This window comes from Dendrobates tinctorius, unplaced genomic scaffold (assembly GCF_039654945.1).
Source record: "Dendrobates tinctorius isolate UK_male_01 unplaced genomic scaffold, ASM3965494v1 ptg000103l, whole genome shotgun sequence".
Taxonomy (NCBI): Eukaryota; Metazoa; Chordata; class Amphibia; order Anura; family Dendrobatidae; genus Dendrobates; species Dendrobates tinctorius.
The window spans coordinates 9,084,671-9,107,500 of record NW_027361771.1 but is presented as its reverse complement, the minus strand read 5'-3'; the positions used below and the strand labels follow the sequence as shown (position 1 = coordinate 9,107,500).

The window sequence follows — 22,830 nt, the reverse complement described above, 5'->3', positions numbered from 1 at the left end:
TGAATTTAGGTATTTTTTTTGTCATCGCTGCATTTAGTATGAAATTTTCTCCTCAGGAAAGACAATGGCACAGAGTGGTATCCTTCCGCCGCCTCCTCACTGCTCTCACCGTCTGCTTCTGGAAAGTTGAAATTTCATTTTTCCTGGACCAAGGAGCTTGAAAGTAGAATCAAAATGATCCAGGGTGTTCAGGGATCTCTTCTGAACCGAATAAAGTTCTTTAAGTATACCTCCAGTCGCTTTGTGGGTCGCTTTGAGGATATCAGACCGGGAGCTCTGGACTCCTGCTGCCTACATAGCCAGAATCCTAGGACACGTCCCCCACCAGTCAGTGATTAAAAGCAGTTTTAACTGCTTTGAACAGGTGTGAGTGCCTGTTCAAAGCAGTTAAAACTGGTTTGAATCACTGACTGGTAACCAACTTACGATTTTAGTTAAAAAACATGCTTTGTCCCAATTAATTTGCACAGCACTGTACATACACAAGAAATTTTTAGGGGCTTCATCGCAAAAGGGGTGAATACATGTGCACAAGCCAATTTTTAGTTATTTGATTCCATAAATTTAATTTATGCCTATATTTTTCTCAGTTCACCAACTTATACAATCACACACAGCATCACACACAAATCGGATTACAAAAATATTCAAACACAGGTTGCAATGTAACAAAATAGGCAGAAAGTCAAGGGGGTGAATACTTTTCAAGCCCCTGTAATACCACATTTTGGAAGTTCCATAATAGCGGCTCTGAATTTGATGGCAGCCGCACTTATTGGAGCTCTAAAACAGCACAGCACCCATTTAGGCACAGATTAAGGAGACACCCACATCTCAAACAACACAGAAGTCAGTAGATGGATCAGTTCAATTCTTGCTCCCAGTTTCTTCTATGAATCTTCAGGTAGTAATTGCTGGCACCACAAGAGAAAGAGCAATATTTTCACTGTAGACCAGGTACAGTTAGTATACTTTTTTCAAATTGCATTCCCTCCAGGGACATGACAGGTAGCACCCAACAGGATAGACTACTCTTGCGCACCTATTGTCCTTGATCCTGGAGCTGCTGGAGTTTGTCTTAACCCATAATTATTTCACCTTTAAGGACAAATTTTATTTACAGTGTCGCGGCACTGCGATGGGCGTGGCTTGCGCACCATCCTGCGCTAACCTTTTCCTGGGTTACTGGGAGCGGGAGGTGTTCGGGGATGGCACGTGTGCCGCGTCCCATGCGCAGTGCTGGTATCATTACATTGAGTACGTTTTTATTATTTGGCAAGGTCCCGAGTCTGGCCTACTGGAATTCATCCGTGGTTTAAATCAGAACAACCGCAACATCAAATTGACCTATAGAGTGGCAACGAAAGAGATTGATTTTTTGGATATCAAAATCATGTTGTGTGCAGATGGTACTATTCAAACTGACGTATTTCGTAAAGAAATGTCAGTTAACTCATTACTTCACGCAACATCTGCACACACATCATCAACTATTCGTGCCATTCCAATAGGTCAATTTTTGAGGATGAAACGAATTTGCTCCACGGATGCGATCTTTGAGGGCCAGGCCCGGGACCTGAACTAGCGGTTCCAGGATCGTGGATACAGCATGAGGAACATCAGGTCGGGTTATTCTCATGCTAGGAGGACTCCCCGCCAGCAACTCCTTGATGCAAAACAACATATTAACATCTCAAGGGACCCACCACTTAGATGTATCATGACATATAACAACCAGTGGAGGAAAATTAGAGAAATTATGGATAAACACTGGTCTATTCTGCAGATACCACACTGAAAAGGATCTTGCCAGATAGACCTCTCCTCACAGCAAGGAGGGGAAAAAACCAAAAGGATTTGCTTGTGAGGAGTCATTATGTGGCCAAACCAACTAATCCATTCGGTGCAGGACCTCAAAGATGGGGGTGTTATCCTTGTGGTTCGTGTATGGCCTGTAACAACATTGTCAGAGCGACCACATTCAAAACGGCAGATGGTAGTAGGGACTACTGGATTACATGTTACATATCCTGTAGTACCACTTACGTGGTGTATTATGCAGTTTGTACTTGCAATTTGATTTATGTGGGACTCACCTCCAGGGAACTCCGCATCAGGGTTAGGGAGCATGTAAGGGATATTAAAGCAGCAAGGGAGACTGTTGATGTTACCACTCTTAAGACTATCCCGCGGCACATTAAGCAATTTCATAATTGTGACCCACGTGCACTCAAGGTCAGGGGCATTGACAGAGTGCACTCTGGTATCAGGGGTGGTGATCTCAAAAAAAACTTTAGCCCAGGTTGAGTGCCGCTGGATTGTATCTTTGGGTTCCATGGTACCTCATGGACTCAATGAGAAACTCATTTGCCCCCTTTTTATAAGCTTATTCCCTGATGCATCTTAGATATTAGTGTGTGGGTGGAAGTAATGAGAAAAATGTTTTAGTGTGCCCTTCTGTGTGTGTTTTCTCTGTTTTGTTTGTTCTCTCTTGTTTTTAATTTGCTGTTTTAAAAAAAATTTTTAGCGTACAATTAGCATGATATGTCACGGATATGCACTGCGGGTTTTCATCTATCATTTGGGTTCCATATTGACCTTTTGGATCTGTGTGGATTGTACACTATGAAGAATCATGTGGAGAAACAAGCCATCGGAACATTTGTATTCTCTTCAGAAAGCGGAACAAAGTATATATTCATCTTTGTCAATTATGGGGATGAAATGTGGCGGACTATATGTCTAATGGTTCATCATTTTTATATAAATTACATATGTCACCCTATTTGTTTACTTATTCTTTTCCCTGTCTTTGCCCACACATGTGCCAGTACTTAAAATGGTTACCGTTATTATCTTTTATACGTATATACATTTGAATAATGGACCCATAAGTTTGTATGGTTTCTTGTTTAGTAATCATGGTATGGTGGTCCATATGATATACTGCTAGTCAACTCTTAGATCTTAATATTTCTTCCATTTGTATAGTTGTTACCCATTCCCTTATTTTGGCCAGTACTAAAAATGGCCACCGCGGTGTGCGCATGCGAGGTAGACTCGCGGTCTTGTGGGCGTTCCCAAAGGCGTCATCACAGTCTGGAGTGGGTCAATGACGTCAGGAGAACAGTGTTTCTCCCTGTCCCTCCCACAGACTGAGACGGCCGAACGTTACGCACCTGTAACCCGAGGTCTGCCTCTCATGTGCCCTTTCGAGCGATGGTAATTATGGCCAGCTGTGATATGTGGTCTTAAACCCCGTGCATCATGCAGCAACACACACAAGCCCCCTGACGAAGCCCAGCGAGAAACGTGCGTTGGGGCTTGGGACCTGACACGCAGTAGATGTACGCCCCACATGGGTAAGCATGGTCACTATAGCATTTTCCCCATATTTTTTGCACTAAGCACTTTAACTTTTTGCCATGCATGGCTCCTTGTGCCCTGTATAATATCTATGAGATGAGATCCCCTAGTATTCAGATTGAATTGAATGTGGCACTGTTCGCTGTGTGAGCCATTACTTTGCTGGGGATTTGTTTAGTCATTTTGTGTGCCGATGCGTAACACTTGATTTATGCAGCTGTCATTTTCCTTTTTATGTCATTTCTAGAGTTGAGCGACTTTGGTCGGATCGGGTTTCATGAAACCCGAATAAAACAAAATAAGTTTCAGATGAAACTCGTCCGACTAGAGCAAAAAAAGTCGGAGTTTCGTCCGACTTTTATTTCCCATTGACTTGCATTGGGGTCGGGTTTCGGACGAAACTCCGACTTTGTTTTGCTCTAGTCGGACGAGTTTCATCTGAAACTTATTTTGTTTCATTCGGGTTTCACAAAACCCGATCCGACCAAAGTCGCTCAACTCTAGTCATTTCCGCTACCTGATCATACTATTGTATTTTTAATACACCTAATTCCTTATGTATATGTACCAATAAAGATTGTATACGGTATATTTTTTCACTATAATTCATCTGTGTTTCAATTTTGGGCGTTATACTCCGGATATTCTATGTAGGATCATATAATTAATATGGGAGTTGTCCTATTTCCATGAGATTTTGAACATTCCTTCTTTTGACAGGAAAATGTATTTATGTTCATAAAAATGTTGGATTGTGTTAAATCAGGTACAGTTAGTATACTTTTTTCAAATTGCATTCCCCCCAGGGACATGACAGGTAGCACCCAACAGGATAGACTACTCTTGCGGACCTATTGTCCAGGCACTGCGATGAATAATTTGGTCATAGGCTTGCCTTATGCCCTGATGTCAAATGAGCTGAAAAAGCCAAAAATATTTAGATAAAATCTGATGTCGCCCCAGTGTCTGTTCTTTCCCATTCAGTCCTTTGCCATTGCTGGTACTTCTCAGTCTGCACTTGCAGGCTGCAGACTGAGAGCATGCTGACTCTTTAATTAGGGGAATGTAGATTTCATTAGCTTGTGCTCCTTTAAGCATGTGTGTTTTAATTCTGGATATCTCATCCAGCCATACGCTGCCTAAAAAGAAGGAAAGTCTACTACCAAACCAGCTGATGAGAGCCGGCCCAAGGATCTCCGTACAAAGCGTGGGTGGGGAGCGTAGTCTCAAAGTGTCAGTGGTTAAACCGGTATTCCATGAGACCAGAGGCAGAGTTACTCACTGAAGGCTTCTCTGTTACTTTACACATCAAACTCTGCTGTTATTTTCAGAAAAAAATCTCAAATAATTTCTTCGTTTACAGGAGGTGGTGCAAGGGAAACTCTAGAAAGTGGTTAGTCTTTCCTAAATTGCCAATCCTTTTCAGGAACATTCTGCACATTTCTCTGCCAATAGTGGTGCTGAAGAAGTTCAACAAAAGATAGACTCATCCACCACCTGTCTTGCCCACCTGATTTGTCTACTAAATATGGCATTTGTAGGGTAGGCTCAGCAGTATCTTAGGTTTCATTCGTTTGCCAATTGTTTGGCTTCAAGAGGGCATATTGGTTGCAAAAATTAACATGGAGTATTCTTTCCTCCTCTTACCTGTTCATCTTTTCTGCTGCCACCTTTGTCTGCCACATTTATTTTGATCTTTGCCTCCTGTGGGGTATTATTATTATTATTATAGCGCCATTTATTCCATGGCGCTTTACATGTGAGGAGGGGTATATATAATACATACAAGTACAGTAATCTTAGACAATACAAGTCACGACTGTACAGGAGGAGAGAGGACCCTGCCCGCGAGGGCTCACAATCTACAAGGGATGGGTGAGGATACAGTAGGCAAAGGTAGAGCTGGTCGTGCAGCGGTTTGGTGGATTGGTGGTTACTGCAGGTTGGGTTGCAATATGTCATGAAAATATTCCAAAATACTATGCTTAAATGGGTTGTCGAGACTGATGACTAGAGTTGAGCGACTTTGGTCGGATCGGGTTTCGTGAAACCCGAATGAAACAAAATAAGTTTCAGATGAAACTCGTCCGACTAGAGCAAAAAAAGTCGGAGTTTCGTCCGACTTTTATTTCCAATTGACTTGCATTGAGGTCGGGTTTCGGACGAAACTCCGACTTTGTTTTGCTCTAGTCGGACGAGTTTCATCTGAAACTTATTTTGTTTAATTCGGGTTTCACAAAACCCGATCCGACCAAAGTCGCTCAACTCTACTGATGACTACATTATACTGGTGATTAGTTTTCTCGGCTGCCTCTTGGTTTTGTTTTTTTCTACATTTTGCTGTTTTTTAAGACTTTCTGATGCTCCACTGTCAGACAAGATGATGGAAGGGTCTGTCCACTTGGAGCATTGCATTCTTAAAATAGGTTTTCACCTTGCCTTTGGAGGCTACTGCTGATTCTTACTTGATTGTTATAAAGGTTTCTTTGAAAGAGGTTGAATCTCCTCGGAGCCAGTTGCATTTTGTGTGTTGCATTTACCTATGGGCAGAATCTTTAACCAGGGGCTTTGCTTTATGAACGTAGACATGAAAAATACACATGATTTTATCAGGCCCAGCAGGGCCTTCAAGATTCACCTCTGGGTTTGGTAAATGTTTCATTGTGCATGTGAGTTTTATACTACTGCAGCCTTATGTAAACAGTGATAAAGTTCCTAAAGGAGAAAAAAGTGGAGCTATGAAAACAAAAGAGTGCTGCTGACCTTCTGAGGCGAGATTAGACCCTGAAACAGGAGTATCCCACAGTGTGAATGCAAGGTGTGGTGCTGCCTTTGCCACAGAGAGAGATCAAGGTGCAGGAACTTCAGGTTGCTTGTGGGTTAAAATTGTTATTCACACTGATATAAAACAAATAAAAACTACCGGTATATACACAACGTGTTTCGGCTGTTTGGAGCCTTCCTCAGGCGTATGGAGAAAATTAATTTAACCCTTGTAATATAGCCCTCTCCCAGAATGAGAGGGATTCAAAAAGGAAGAGGAGGAGTGATTCGTCCTACATTGATCTTTGATATATAAAAAATAAATAAAAAAAAGAGATATATATATTCAATTTGTAGAGAAACATGTCAATCTAATTAAATTCCCATTTGAAAACTAAACTATGTATATATCCCCAAAAAATTACACTTCTGTTCTTTAAAAAAGTAAAAACATTAATAAATATTTTTTGTTACATCCTGGGCTGTAACTTAGTGTGAATAAGGACTTACAAAGAACCTCAACATTTTGGAGTTGTCTCCCATAGTCATATCCCTTGCCGTAAAGGGGCAAGCTTATGGCTAACAGACTCATCCTTTTTTGGTTGGACAATATAGCCAATTTCGGTAATCAATAACTTGATGTCAAACTTCATGTCCATTTTGGTCTTACTGCATTATTAAAAGAGCTGTGCAGACTTCTGAATCCTTAAAGCACACGCACCGCACTCTGTCAGGATTCTTCTGTGTTGCTGCCGAGACTGGGTGCTCAAGTGCCCGCAAGAATTTGATCTGCATACTTCCGGACACATTCCAGCTAGAAAATACAAGTAAATTGAGTGAGGAAGAGTAGGTCTAGTTGGAATGTTGCCAGAAGTGTTCAAATCACATTCTTGGCTCAAGTGACCACCCGGAGTCTGCAGTAACCTCCTCCTTAAGCAGATCTGGTACAGACTAATAATGTGCCCTATGAAAGAAGGTAGCTGTCATGATCCCAGTGCAGGTTTTTGAGCTGCACGTCAGGGGTTAATGTCTGAAGCTGAGTGCAGGTTTTGACCTGCACACCTCGGGTTAATGATTGTGGCCTCTTTTTGGTTCTGGGAGAGCTTCTTAAACCCCTGAGAAGGTCCAACCCCTGTCAGTTATACTTTTGCCTTTGGCCGAGTGTGGTAACCTCCGTGTGCCTGTGCCTGTTCGTTGTAATAGTTTGTTTATAAGGTTCTGACCCGGTTCTGTTCCCCGTTGTGAGTTTGCCTGTTGATTCGGTACTGCGCTATCCTCTCTGTGTATGACTCGTTGCCTGTTATCTGACTACTCTCTGCTCGCTCCTGTTGTACCTTGCAGCTATCTCTGTGTATGACTCATTGGCTATGTCCTGACTATCCTCCCTGTCTATGCCCCTTGGTAACTTTGTCTCACAGTTACCCTGCTAGGAGTTCTCCTGCAGCTCCTAGCTCTCTGGAGCTTAGGCCACGCCCCCAGCAGTCACATACTTCAGGTCCTGCAGGTCTAAAGTACGCACCTACTCGGCTGCTGCCCGCTCCACAGGTATCTTTGAGCACAGTTCGCATTACTCAGGACACGCGCACTGGCTCAGTGAGCAAGTTCAGTGCGGTGTTCCTGACACTATAACTGACCTTGAAGTTTTTTTTTCTCTCCTCACTTCTGCAGCATGGACCCAATGTGTGCTTTATCTGAGCAGGTGAAATGCTTTACTCAGTCGCTGCAGAAGCTTAGTTTGGAACACCAAGCTCTGGCTCAGTCCCAACGGCGGGTTGCGGACTCAGTTCAGGAGGTGCTCTCCGCAGGCTTTCAGCAGGTGGGGAAAAGAGATGTAATTTTAGTCCCACCCGAATCCCCGGTTAAATTGCCAGATATGTTTTCTGGTAACAAAGATGAATTCAGAGCATTTAAGGAGGGCTGTAAGCTCTTTTTCTCTTTGAGACCCCGCTCCTCTGGGGATGAGAAAGAGGGTGGGGGTGGTTACGTCCCTGCTTAGGGGGTCCCCACAAGCCTGGGCATTTTCGCTTTCCTCTTCTGCCACGGAGAGAATGTCTGTGGATGCGTTTTTTGAAGCCTTAGGGCTTATTTATGATGAGCCTGATAGAGTGTGTTTAGCTGAGGACAAGGTGATGAGTGTCTGTCAGGGGGAGCACTCGGCAGAATGGTTCTGTACGGAATTCAGACGTTGGGCAGCCGAGATTTCTTGGAGTGATGCCGCCCTTCTGGGACTGTTCCGTAGCGGCCTGTGTGAACGTCTGAAAGATGCCTTGGCACTCCATCCTCCACCTGACTCCCTGGAGGATGCCATGACCCAAGCGGTTCGCATGGATCGCAGACTACGGGCTAGAGGAGTTATGCAACGGGAAACACCATTATTCTTCAGTGGAGATGAGACCCGGACTCTTCCTGTGGCTATGGAGGTGAGCGCTGTCACCTGTGAGAAGGAAAGAAGACGCCGCCGGGAGAAGCAGTTGTGCTTCTATTGTGGGGAATATGGACACTGGAAGAAGGTCTTCCCCTCCTGTCCGTCATCCTCCAAGATGGCGGGAAACGACTAGGATTGGGTAGTAATAATAATATAAATTCACCGCACACTCAGAGGAATATAATGCCAACAAGTGTTCATTTTATTATGTACAAAACATGTGGGAGCCAAAAAAGAATATAGAGCACTAGATGGAAGCGATATACATATAACGACGTTTCGGCTCAGCCCGAGCCTTTATCAGTTTATCGCTGCAAATAAAGAAAGATACATCAAAACATATACAGAGAAAAAAACAAATGCAGAAAAACCAAAAGAGAGAATATACAACACCAAATAAACATCACATTATCCAAATATAATACAGTGATAAAAACACATATATATACATACAATTTATACTGCTTTCATGGAGAACATGGATGTACGGAACAAGAGAAAAGGCCCAGTAAACTAGTACCATAATAAGTAGAATAAGGGGAAAGAGAAGGATTACCTGAATCCGGTTTCAGATCTTTGAATAAATAGGAAGAGAACTCCCAAGAGAATAGCCCAAGAAAAACGGCTGAAAGGAATTTGTCAACATCATGGTTAGTAAAATAGATAAAGTTGTAATCGTAGTTATTCTGATTTTCTAATATGGTTGTCTGTGTGTGGTATTCAGTGCATCAGCATTATGGGGAAAAAAATACCATCCTTGTAATGAGAAGCCTTATGCTAACCTACTGATCATAATAATAATAAAAGAGATTAAGCATGTGGTAATGCCATCAAATAGGGCAGTAAGAGTGCTTGCCCACAGAGTGTCAAAATAGTGTAGTTAATAGGGAAATAAATAAACACACAAAGTATAGCTAAATCAGTGCTAGCATCGCACTGAAGTGTATTATGTGCGTTATGCAGGATGTGCACAAAATGACCATTTTGAAATAACACTCTTATAAGAATGCAGGACGTCACACATTATGTGTGTTGCGCATGATGTGCAAAATGTCAAATAATATAAAACAAATAGATGGTAAAATAAGAAAAATAAAGAATAAAAATAAAAAGATTTATTTTTCTTATTTTACCATCTATTTGTTTTATATTATTTTCTGTTTTTGCCCTTTACAGATTTCATTTTCTTTTTTTCTTTTCATGGTTCATTATTTTCCATGTGCCTGCTTATATATTAGCTATTTTGACTCTTATTTTTCTGCAATTTTATGATGCTGTCTTCATGTTATACAATTATACTATTGCTTCTACGCAATATACACACACTATTCGGCGCTATTAGATAAACTACGGGGACACCAACCTGCTGACCACCCTGACAACCATCACAGACATGCGCAGTGTCTATACTAAGACAGCGCAACGTCACTTCCGGTTCAGGGGTTTCACTTCCGGCCGGATGCGGCCACCCGGGCTCCTATATAAATACAGCCACATACCGAGGGGTATAGCATGACGCCATTGCAGCCAGGCGCGGGAGCGCCGCTCTACAGCATTACAGCTACAGGTAACCGTCTCAGGCCCCCTCCTCTCAAATGACATCCACATTCATATAAGAGCGCTGTTACATAGCAATCTACTAGATGACATTTTGCACATCATGCGCAACACACATAATGTGTGACGTCCTGCATTCTTATAAGAGCGTTGTTTCAAAATGGTCATTTTGTGCACATCCTGCATAACGCACATAATACACTTCAGTGCGATGCTAGCACTGATTTAGCTATACTTTGTGTGTATATTTATTTCCCTAATAACTACACTATTTTGACACTCTGTGGGCAAGCACTCTTACTGCCCTATTTGATGGCATTACCACATGCTTAATCTCTTTTATTATTATTATGATCAGTAGGTTAGCATAAGGCTTCTCATTACAAGGATGGTATTTTTTTCCCCATAATGCTGATGCACTGAATACCACACACAGACAACCATATTAGAAAATCAGAATAACTACGATTACAACTTTATCTATTTTACTAACCATGATGTTGACAAATTCCTTTCAGCCGTTTTTCTTGGGCTATTCTCTTGGGAGTTCTCTTCCTATTTATTCAAAGATCTGAAACCGGATTCAGGTAATCCTTCTCTTTCCCCTTATTCTACTTATTATGGTACTAGTTTACTGGGCCTTTTCTCTTGTTCCGTACATCCATGTTCTCCATGAAAGCAGTATAAATTGTATGTATATATATGTGTTTTTATCACTGTATTATATTTGGATAATGTGATGTTTATTTGGTGTTGTATATTCTCTCTTTTGGTTTTTCTGCATTTGTTTTTTTCTCTGTATATGTTTTGATGTATCTTTCTTTATTTGCAGCGATAAACTGATAAAGGCTCGAGCTGAGCCGAAACGTCGTTATATGTATATCGCTTCCATCTAGTGCTCTATATTCTTTTTTGGCTCCCACATGTTTTGTACATAATAAAATGAACACTTGTTGGCATTATATTCCTCTGAGTGTGCGGTGAATTTATATTATTATTGGTAATAGGACCTATTGGTCCATTACACCTGCACCTCATTACTAAGACTTGAGTGCACGCTATCTTTCTAGATTAGGTTTGGGTAGTAGTCGAGGAGGCTACCCAGACCTTCAGGTACAATTTTCCTCACGTGCAAAAATGGTGCTGCAGGTGGAACTGGAACTTGGTAATGGTCCGGTTCAGACTACTGCTTTTGTTGACTGTGGTTCTGCTGTCACCCTGATTGTCCCTATCTTATTAAGAGTCATAATTGTGGTATCAGTCAGGCTTCAGGATCTTGCTAAACTTGTGGCAATTGACTCGTCCCCTCTTACCCAGGACGGTATCTGTTGCAGGTTTGAACTTTTTTCTCTAAAAGTGGGTTCCGCTCATGTGGAAAAACTAAGTTGTCTTGTGCTAGATAACTTGCCTGCAGGACTGGTACTAGGGATGCCTTGGCTTCAACGCCATAATCCTACCATTGATTGGGTTACAGGGGAGATCACTCAATGGGGATGCAAGGATAAATGTGGTAACCTGGGACACCTTAACACTGTTAAATCCGTATCTGTGTCGTCTGTCGGTCTGGAAGGTATTCTGGAGTACCTGAAGGATTTCGAAGACGTTTTTTCCGAAAGTGAGGCTGAGGCGCTGCCACCACATAGACTCAACGATTGTGCCATTGATTTAGTACCCGGAGCCAAGTTACCTAAGGCTCGATTGTTCAATTTGTCTGGGCCTGAGCGCCAAGCCATGAAGGAGTATATAGCTGAGAGTCTCCGCAAAGGGCATATCAGGCCTTCTGTGTCACCAGGATTCTTCTTTGTGAAGAAGAAAGTTGGTGGTTTGCGGCCGTGCCTCGATTTTCGGGAACTGAACAAGATAACGGTTAGGAACACTTACCCGCTTCCCCTCATCCCAGACTTATGTAACCAGTTAGCTGGGGCCCAGTGGTTCTCAAAGTTAGATTTCCGGGGGGCCTATAATCTGATAAGGGTTCGGGAAGGGGACAAGTGGAAAACTGCATTCCTCACATCAGAAGGACTCTTTGAAAACCTGGTAATGCTGTTTGGGTTAACTAATGCGCCTACTATTTTCCAGAATTTCATCAATGTGGTGTTTTCTGACCTGATAGGCCGTTTTGTTATTATTTATTTGGATGACATTTTGGTGTATTCCCCTGACAGCCAATCTCACTTGCAACATCTACAGACAGTTCTCCAGAGACTCAGGGAGAACCAATTGTTCGCTAAATTGGAAAAATGTTCATTTTTTGTACAGGAACTGTCTTTTTTGGGGTTGTGTCCTGCGAGGGGTTTCGTATGGATCCTAAGAAGGTGCTGGCGATCGCTGACTGGGTTCAGCCTCGAGATCTCAAGGGGCTCCAGCGCTTCTTAGGATTTGTGAACTATTATCGGAGATTAATTAAAGGTTTCTCACAAGTGGTTAAACCACTCACGGATCTTACCCGGAAGGGCGCTGATGTAAAAAATTGGTCTGTACTCGCTAAGGAGTCCTTCTCAGCTATTAAGAAATGTTTCATGTCTGCCCCGGTGTTGGTCCAACCAGACTCATCCAAACCATTCATTGTGGAGGTGGATGCTTCTAAAGTAGGGGTGGGGGCAGTGCGGTCCCAGGGTCCAGCCACCCTTACCAATCTCAGACCCTGTGCCTTCTTCTGCATGAAGTTCTCTTCAGCCGAGAGAAACTATGATGTAGGCAATAGAGAACTTCTTGCTGTCAAGCTGGCATTTGAGGAATGGAGGCAATTTTTGGAATTGGCGGCTCACCCTACCACGGTTGTCACGGATCACAAAAATTTGGCATACCTTGAATCTGCTAAGAGGCTTACTCCTAGACAAGCCCGTTGGTCACTTTTTTTTCATGATCTCAGTTCTCCATTACTTTTCGACCGGGGTCCAAAAATGTTAAAGCGGATGCCCTGTCCAGAAGTTTTGACCCGGTGTCTCCCCCCGAGCAGCCGTCCTCCATTCTTCCCCCAGGGGTGGTAGTGGCGGGCATCTCATCTGAGTTGGAACAAGAAATTCTAAGGGCTCAGGCCCTAGCTCCAGCAACCAGGCCAGGGGATAAATTGTTTGTTCCAGAGTTATTGCGGCCTAGACTTCTGCAGGAGTTTCATGAGTCTAGGCTGAGTGCTCATCCAGGTATCACGGCCACTAGAGAGGCAGTAGCCAGGGTTTTTTGGTGGCCTTCACTAAGGTCCGATGTCAAGAAATTTGTTTCTGCTTGTGGTGTGTGTGCCTGTTCCAAAAGCTCGCAGAACCGGCCGGCTGGGGAACTCATACCTTTACCAGTTCCTGATAGGCCACGGACTCATCTTTCCATGGATTTTATTACCGGCCTTCCACCTTCCAGGGACAATACCGTGATCTGGGTGGTGGTGGATAGGTTTTCTAAACAGGCCCCTTTCATTCCCTTGGCAGCATTACCCTCAGCAGAAACATTGTCAAGGATGTTTGTGCAGCATGTGGTCCGATTGCATGGGGTACCCCTGAATGTGGTGTCTGACAGAGGTGTGCAGTTTGTGGCCAAATTTTGGAGGGCATTCTGTATGAAATTGGGCATCTCACTCTCCTTCTCGTCGGCATATCACCCGGAGAGTAATGGTCAGACAGAACGCACCAATCAATCCCTGGAACAAATTCTCAGGTGTCTGACCTCCGCCAGACAGGAGGATTGGTGTGATGTGCTACCGTTGGCGGAATTCGCTTTCAACAACCAGGTGAGTCAGTCCACCAACATGTCCCCATTCCTGATTAACTATGGGTTTAATCCGCATTTCGGGGAGTTTTCACGGGTGGATTCCGGTTGTCCAGGGGTAGAGGGGTCCGTTCAACGGTTGAAAAACCTCTGGGCTGAAGTCCAGCGTAATATCTCTCGGGCCCAGGGGAGGTACAAATATTTTGCTGACAAAAAGAGAGCCTCGGGTGACATGTTTCAGGTGGGAGAGAAAGTTTGGCTTTCCACACGTAACATCAACTTAAAGGTACCATCAGCTAAGTTGGGACCAAAGTTCATTGGGCCGTACGAGATTATGGAGATAGTCAACCCAGTGGCATATAGGTTGCGTCTCCCCACCTCCTTAAAAATATCCAATGTGTTCCATAAATCTCTGTTGAAATCCGTAGGTTCTGTCAAAGAGGACTCCGAGCCTGTTGTTCCTCCAGTGCTGGTGGAGGGTCGATTGGAGTATGAGGTTGGACATATTGTGGACTCTCGGCGGGTGCGCCGCTCTTTGCAGTATCTAGTCCACTGGCAGGGATATGGACCAGAGGAGCGCTCATGGGTCCCTGCTCGCTCTGTACATGCAGATCAACTGGTTCGGGTTTTCCATGCCAAGTACCCGGGGAACCCTGGGGGTCCAGAGGCCCCCCGTTGAGAGGGGGGTACTGTCATGATCCCAGTGCAGGTTTTTGAGCTGCACGTCAGGGGTTAATGTCTGGAGCTCAGTGCAGGATTTGACCTGCACACCTCGGGTTAATGATTGTGGCCTCTTTTTGGTTCTGGGAGAGCTTCTTAAACCCATGAGAAGCTCCAACCCCTGTCAGTTATATTTTTGCCTTTGGCCGAGTGTGGTGATCTCCGTGTGCCTGTTCGTTGTTATAGCTTGTTTATATGGTTCTGACCCGGTTCTGTTCCCCGTTGTGAGTTTGCCTGTTGATTCGGTACTGCGCTATCCTCTCTGTGTATGACTCGTTGCCTGTTATCTGACTACTCTCTGCTCGCCCCTCTGGTACCTCGCAGCTATCTCTGTGTATGACTCATTGGCCACGTCCTGACTATCCTCCCTGTCTATGCCCCTTGGTAACTTTGTGTCACAGTTACCCTGCTAAGAGTTCTCTTGCAGCTCCTAGCTCTCTGGAGCTTAGGCCACGCCCCCAGCAGTCACATGCTTCAGGTCCTGTGGGTCAGAAGTATGCACCTACTCGGCTGCTTCCCGCTCCACAGGTATCTTTGAGCACAGTTCGCTTTACTCAGGACACGCGCACTGGCTCAGTGAGCAAGTCCAGTGCGGTGTTCTTGACAGTAGCTAGGTGTTTAACATTGCTTGTTTTATGCATTGTGATCAATGATTTGCTAGAATGCAAACATATTGGAGGAGAAAACAAGTCATTTGCAAGGATTGTTTCAGTCCATACTAGGAACAGACATACCAGGAACCTTACTGTATAGATAAGGGGTCTCCAGCATGTGGCTTGCAGGCCCATGATGTGTGGCTCGCAACTGTCTGCCAGCTTTGTGCGTTATTACCAGGTCTAGCAAACAGCTATCAAGAGCAGGTCTCCAGATGGTGACTTTTGTGAGTAGCACCTCATAGAAGAGCAGACCTGGATGCACATATACTGTTATATCTATGGCTGTCATTATACCAGTAATAGGGGTCCTTGAGGTCACTAATGTGAGGGGGCGGGAGCTGTTTATGGTGCGTGACCGTCTGCTAGAGTTTAATGTGGCTTGCGACCCTCTCTCAGAGCCTAATGTGGCTCTCAATGTCAGAAAGGTTGGAGACCACTGGTATTGATCTACTTGTGCATTGGCAAATACAGAAGGCATTCTAACTTACATCCAATCTGTCTTAAAGCAGAAACTGCAGTGATTGCAGAAGGCAGTTTAAAATGTGTTGTGTTTGATCCCCTAGTCAATGGCTTCGTCAGGTATTACAACTGAAGACCTGGAAGACGGAATTTGAACCATTATATGCATAAAGACTTGGCACACACAAGTGGATTCCAATGCAGAAAGATAATTTAATATGTACAGTACATACATACAGACGTTTCAGTCTATGACCTTCATCAATGAATGCTATACTGAACGCTCACTATGCAACGAGAGACGGCCCTTGGTGCCTCCTCACTTACTGGTCTCACCCTGGGCCCAGTCACTAAGAGCTCACAGTACAACACTTTGTACTTTGATGAAGGTCATAGACTGAAATGTCTGTATGTATGTACTGTACTTCATTAAATTATCTTTCTGCATTGGAATCCACTTGTGTGTGCCAAGTCTCTATGCATAGAAGTTCACGGATTGGGATCCTACTTGTGCATCACTTCCAGGGTTGTGCTAATGGTTCTGTTCTTTTGGAACTTCAACCATTGACTTTAATGGTGTAGACAGAGTCACAGTATGCTCTGTCAGACATATGTTTCAGTCGTATTCAACTATATGAGGTGGGCTCCAAGACATGGTCAACTATTTTGCAGAGCTTTAGACATAAAGGGATATTCCCATCTCCAAAAGACGAAGCATTTCAGCGTGAAGCATCTGGTGTAGTGGGTCCCTGGACTGACTGTTGACATTTTCCTGATATTGTCTTATTTCTTAAGTTTCTCAATATTAAGCTAACATATATCTCCTAGGCACTGGACAGAATCATGTCCACCCCTCAAGGTACTCAAAACCACATTCATGAAGTTTGTTAACCCTTCAGGTGCTTCACAGGAATTTTTGGAATGTGGAAGGAAAAAATAAACATTTACTTTTCTTTCACAAAAATTTTCCTTTAGACCTACTTTTTTATTTTTGCAAGAGTATCAGGAGAAAATGGACCATAAAATTTGTTGTGCAATTTCTCCTGAGCATGCTGAAACCCCATATGTGGAGAAAATCTACTATTTGGGCACATGGCAGGGCTCGGAAGAGAAGCAGCACCATTTCACTTTTTGAATGTAAAATTTGCTGGCATAACTAGCGGATGACATGTCATGTTTGGAGAGCCCCTAATGTGTCTAAACAGTGGAAATCCCCAACAAGTGACACCATTTTGGGAACTAGACCCCTTAGGGAACTTATCTTGATGTGTATTGAGCACCTTGATCTCACAGGTGCTTCACAAAAGAAGTTTAAACAGTGAAGAAGAAAAAAAATCACATTTTTCCATTCACCCATGACAGCACACCTGAGAGAGTGATCTGCCCAACCAGGACAGGAAACCTACTGAAATAAAGGGCGGTATCTCTCCCTCACTTCAATTTGTTTTCCAGCCCTGACGGGAACCCTCGTGCTGAAAACCAGGCGGTTTGAAGACTTTTCTTTATCCACTCACCCACACCTGTCCCGGTACCAGAAGAACAGGCAGAGGTCCTATATGCCAGCCTTCAGGTAGTGGAAGCGCCGTCCGTGGGTCCTTTGGTACCTTGACGTACGTGCGGGCGTGGGGCAGCACAGTCATGGGCCCAGCGGCTCTTCTGCGGCCGCCGCACCACTCTCCCTCCTCTGACTGCTGAATGCCGCTCCATAGTGAGCCGGGCTTCCAGAGGTGCGCGCCGCTGATGTCGCATGCGAGCCACACTGGGAATGGGCATGTCCGCATGATATCGGGCAGTGTGTGCCAGAACCAAGATGGCGGCACCCATAGCGAAAATGTCGGCCGGGTCGCGGGAGTACTGGGCTTGTACAAGTGGGGCGGCTGAGGGGGGGGAGGGGCATGAATTGGTCACCAGAGGAGGCGGGAAGCACAGTGGATCCCTCTTATAAGGAGGGATGATCACAGCAGAGGCGCTCGTGTCCGAAGCTCCCCATTATGGAGGATCACAGCTTGCCTGGTCACCAGCTTGGGCGAACTAAGAGGAGCAGCCGCTCGAGTGGCAGGAGTGGCAGCCATCTCGACCAAAGATCACGGGACTCCTCGGTATCTAGGAGGGACGTTGTTCGTACAATTGATCAGCCTCCGAATCTGGTACCCTTGATTGACAACGGGAGGTGAGTGAGCTATGAGAATGTCACCTTTGTTGTTAATAGGGGCCATTTTCTGCTTAATCACTAGGGGCCTAGGAAGGCTAGCGCCAAAACAAAGAAAAAGGAGTGTGCCCTTTGTAAAACTCTGCTGGCAGTTCAGAGGCAGAAGGATCTCCGCGCTGACTGCATACAGAAAACAATAGAGACCCCCAACTTTGCCACGAGCCTTAGGGTACCGTTACACTACGCGATGCACCAGCGTTCCCGACAACGATACGACATGGTAAGGATCGCTGGTGTATCGCTAAATGGTCGCTACTAAGCTATCAGACAGATCTACTCAGCGACGCAGCAACGATCCGGCGATCCGTATAACAACCTCGGCGGTCGTTGGGACCTTGCCACACAGCGGCTATTCTGACGACTCCCGCCTGCGTCCCTGTGTTCTGCGTCGCCAACGAGGTCGCTCGTCGGCGTCAAACACGAAAATGCATGCTGACCAGCGGGACACCAGCGATCAAAAAATGGCCTAGGACATTCGAGCACGATCAGCGAGATCGCAGCGGGGGCCCGGTCGCCGCTATGTGTCACATGTAGCGAGATCGCTGGCGAGGTCGCTGTTGCGTCACAAAATCTGTGACGTTTCAGCGATCTCGCTAACGATCTCGCTATGTGAGACAGGGCCTTTAGGGCCATAATCAGGGTGGAGGTGAAAGGTTCCCTAAAGTCAGCATTTAAAAAGGGAAGCAAGAGAGCTCAAGGGCTTGTCACGGATTCAGAGGCCTCACAATCCGGGGGGGAATATCATGTGGAATCCCCATCTCCCTCCTCCTCCTCCCTATCCTCCTACTCCTCCTTGGACAGTGATGTAGGCGACCGATATAGCATTCCAACAGAGGACACGGATAGACTGGTTAGAGCAATCAGGTCAACTACTTTTATACCATTGAGCAGTGAAGATAAAATAATTTACATTTTTACCGCCAAGATTGTGTGTTAGCCTTAAGGCTGGTTTCACATTTGCGTTTTTTAGCGCTGGAAAAAAACGCATACCTGCGCATGCGTTTTTTCCCCAATATTTAACATGGGTGCGCATACCTGCGCGCTGGTAAGCGCATGTATGCGATTTTCATGCGCTGCGTTTTTTTGGGGTGTGCGTTGGTATTTTCCAGACGCAGCATGTTGCATTTTTTGGCCCTGCAAAAAAGCGCATGCGCACATATGCGCACGTTTTGCGCTAAAAATGGCCATTATAGCCTATGGATGCGCATATGTGCGCACTGGCATGCTCATGTATGCGTTTTTTTGCATATGCGTTTTTTTTTTTTAACCATGGAATTTAGGGGTTTGGGTTAGAGTTAGGGTTAGTTAAGGGGGTTTAGGGTTAGGGTTATGGTCAGGGTCAGGGTTAGGGTTGGGGTTTGGGTCAGGGTTAGGGTTAAGTATGGTTTGGTTAAGGGTTAGGGTCAGGGTTAGGGTCAGGATTAGGGTTAAGTATGGTTTTGTTAAGGGTCAGGGTTAGGGTTAGGGTTGGGGTCAGGGTTAGGGTCAGGGTCAGGGTTAAGTATGGTTTTGTTAAGGGTTAGGGTCAGGGTTAGGGTCAGGATTAGGGTTAAGTATGGTTTTGTTAAGGGTTAGGGTTAGGGTTAGGGTCAGGGTTAGGGTCAGGGTTAGGGTTAGGGTTAGGGTTAAGTATGGTTTTGTTAAGGATTAGGGTCAGGGTTAGGGTCAGGATTAGGGTTAAGTATGGTTTTGTTAAGGGTTAGGGTCAGGGTCAGGGTTAGGGTCAGGATTAGGGTTAAGTATGGTTTGGTTAAGGGTTAGGGTCAGGGTTAGGGTTAGGGTTAGGGTCAGGGTTAAGTATGCTTTTGTTAAGGGTTAGGGTCAGGGTTAGGGTTAGGGTTAGGGTCAGGGTTAGGGTTAGTTAGGGTTTAGGGTTTGGGTTAGGGTTAAGTATGATTTGGTTAAGGGTTAGGGTCAGGGTTAGGGTTAGGGTCAGGGTTAGGGTTAGGGTCAGGGTTAGGGTTAGTAAAGTCATGGTTTGGGTAGTGTGAGGGGCCACCTAAAAATGTTGGGAAAAAACGCAAACGCGGTAAAAACGCACTAAAAACGCATACAAACGCATAAAAACGCTGCGTTTTTTTCATGCATGCTCATAAAAATGCTTGAAAAAAACGCAGCAGTTGTATGCTTATGTATGCGTTTTTTCAATGCGTTTTTTTGCGGGAAAAACGCGCTGCAAAAAAAAGCAAGTGTGAAACTAGCCTTAGTCTTACATTTTCATACTGGGAAATGGGTAAAAATGGCACCCAAAATTTGTCCCACAGTTTCTACTGAGCGTGGCAGTACCCCATATGTGGCTGTACAGTACTACTTACCCATACAGAGAGACTAGGGAGGGACGGAGCGCTATTTTCCTCCTGGAATGCATATTTTCCTAGAATAGTTTGCAGATTCCATATAAAGAGCCCCCAAGTGCTAGAAAAGCAGAATCTTCTCCCTCAAGTGACCCCATTTTGGAAATTATCTACAGGAGTAGTGACAATTTTGACTCCATGGGTGTTTTCCAGAAACATGCAGCAGTGGATGTCGTTGAGTGAAAATTGCAAACTGCCGATGTAGCAACCAGTACGTTGTGCCCAGCTCGTGTTTCTGGAGACAAGCAACTGTAAACTAGGCAGGCTCTCATCACTACAGAAATGCCAAACATGCATGGGCTAAATGTGGCTTAGATATACTGGGGCTCAGTAGGGAGGGGGCATTTGGATTTGCGAGCGCAGAATTTGCTGAATTTCTTTTGGGGGGCGAGGAGCCATAGCACTTTTCCAGAGCCTTTGTGCTACCAGTAATGTGGAAGCCCCTATATTTCCATTAACAGATGACGGACCCGAGTGAGGGCTTACTTTTCTGTGGATTGAGTTGAAGCTTTTATTGGGAACATTTTACATAAAATTCATCACATTTATCCGACGCTCTACGATGAGCACTTACATCAGGGTTTCCATCTAAATCTCCGAGTGAAGTGACAGATGAAACCCCCAATGGATCCATTCACTATAATGAGGCAGCAGAGTTACTCTGGACTCCATCTAGCCTCTGTTTAGCGGTGTCCTTCTTATCAGAAGTGCTTTTATGCAATCCTAATTAGATGGACACAGGTCCTCTGGTGTCCACAGTGCCTCCATCTGCCTCATTATAGGGAATTTTCTGCCGGGGGGTTCGTCTGGATAAATGTGTGCCAAGCCTTACTTTGGGAGGCAAAATGAAAAAATCAAAAGCATGTGAAGAATTGGCTGTATTTATTTTTTATGCCATTCCTTGTGCGGTATAAGTGATTAGGCGACTTTATTCTTCGGGTGGTGCGATTACAGTGATACCAGATTTATATTGGGTTTTTATGTTTGGCTGCTCTCATACGAAGAGACACTTATTATTGTGAAAACTAGTTTTTGCCATCACTATATTTTGAGAGCTATAATTTTCCCATATTTTGTCCGTCAGAGTCATGTGCAGACTTGTTTTTTGCGGGACGAGCTGACGTTTTTAATGGTTCAATTTTCGGGCACATAACATTTTTTGATTCCTTTCTATTCCGATTTTTGGGAGACAGAATGAACAAAAAAATAGCAATTCAGGAATTACTTTTTTGTTGGTTTTTTTTCTATACCGTTTTGCAAGTGGTAAAATTGGTAAAGCAGTTATATTCTTTGGGTCAGTACGAATACAGCGATACCCAATTTATATTTTTTTATGTTTTGGCACTTTTACACAAAAACTATTTTATAGAAAAAAAATCTATATTTTTGTATCACTTTATTCTGAGAGCTACCATATTTTTCGGATTATAAGACGTACTTTTATGATCCCAAAAATTAGGGGAAAAATGGAGGAGCGTCTTAAAACTGAACACTGTTCTTACCGAGGGGTCAATGCTACGAGCCTGGAGCTGGGGGTGTTGCAGTGGTGGTGCGGTGGTACAGCGGTGTGCAAGTGGTGGTCCTGCGGTGGTGGTAAGGTGGCGAGCGGTAGCCCTGCGGTGGCGGCATATGCATATTCTTCTGGGGTTCAGCATTTGGTTTCCGGCTTCTCACTCGGCGCAGGTGCAGATGGAGCCGAGATCTCCATCTGCACCTGCCTCTACGCGATGTCTCCAGGAAAATGGCCGCAGATGCAGCGCAGACAGAGATCTTGGCACCAAGATCTCGGGAGATGAGATCCCAGCACCAGGATCTCCATCTGCGCATGTGCTGCCCCGGCAGCCATTTTCTCAGAGTCTACCGCATAGTAAACAGTGTGGGAGCTCTGGGCTTTCACAAAATGTTGGCGGAGCTCCCGCACCATCGAACACCCGCACCGCCACTCCTGCCTCCTCCAGCTGCGACTCTGGAACCCTGCTCCACTGCGGCCTGCACCACCGAACACCCCTTTCTCCCAGTCTGAGGTCCGCAGCATTGCCCCACTCCTGGCTCCGCCAGCAGTGACCCTGCTTCACCGCAGCCACCACCCCCGGTAAGCAATAAGATGCCTGGATTGTAAGAAGCACCCCCATTTTATTAAAAAAAAAAAAAAAATTCCTATTTTTCTTCTCAAAATTTGGGGTGCGTTTTATAAACCGCAAAATACTGTATATCTTTTTTATTTTTCTGCTGATGGAGCTTTATGCGGGACAAGATCAAATTTTCAGCGGTACCATTATTATTTACACTCGTCTTTGTGATCGAGCTTTATTGCACTTTTTGGTTCGGCAGTATGATGATAAAGCATTGTTTTTTGACTGCGGCCGGAGGTCTCCATGGAGACCATCAGGACAACGCGATCGCAATGTGTTCCCTGCGCAATGCTTGAGTATGATGCTGTCCCTACTGACAGCGGCATCAGAGGGGTTAAATGCCTGCGATCGGTGCTAGCACCGAACGTGGGCATTGCGGCAGGGTGTCAGCTCTCGCACAGAGTTGACACGCGCACCTGATCGCCGTGGCACTTAGCATGAGGCCACGCGATCGTGCTACCGAGAAAGCAGCTCCCACAGAGCAGTACAT

General features: G+C 44.8%; 1 protein-coding gene across 3 annotated transcripts in view; it reads right to left on the bottom strand.

Moving 5' to 3' along the window:
• MYCBPAP (MYCBP associated protein) overlaps positions 1–22,830 on the bottom strand; it is a 173,315-nt gene that overhangs the window by 49,037 nt on the left and 101,448 nt on the right. The window lies entirely within an intron of this gene.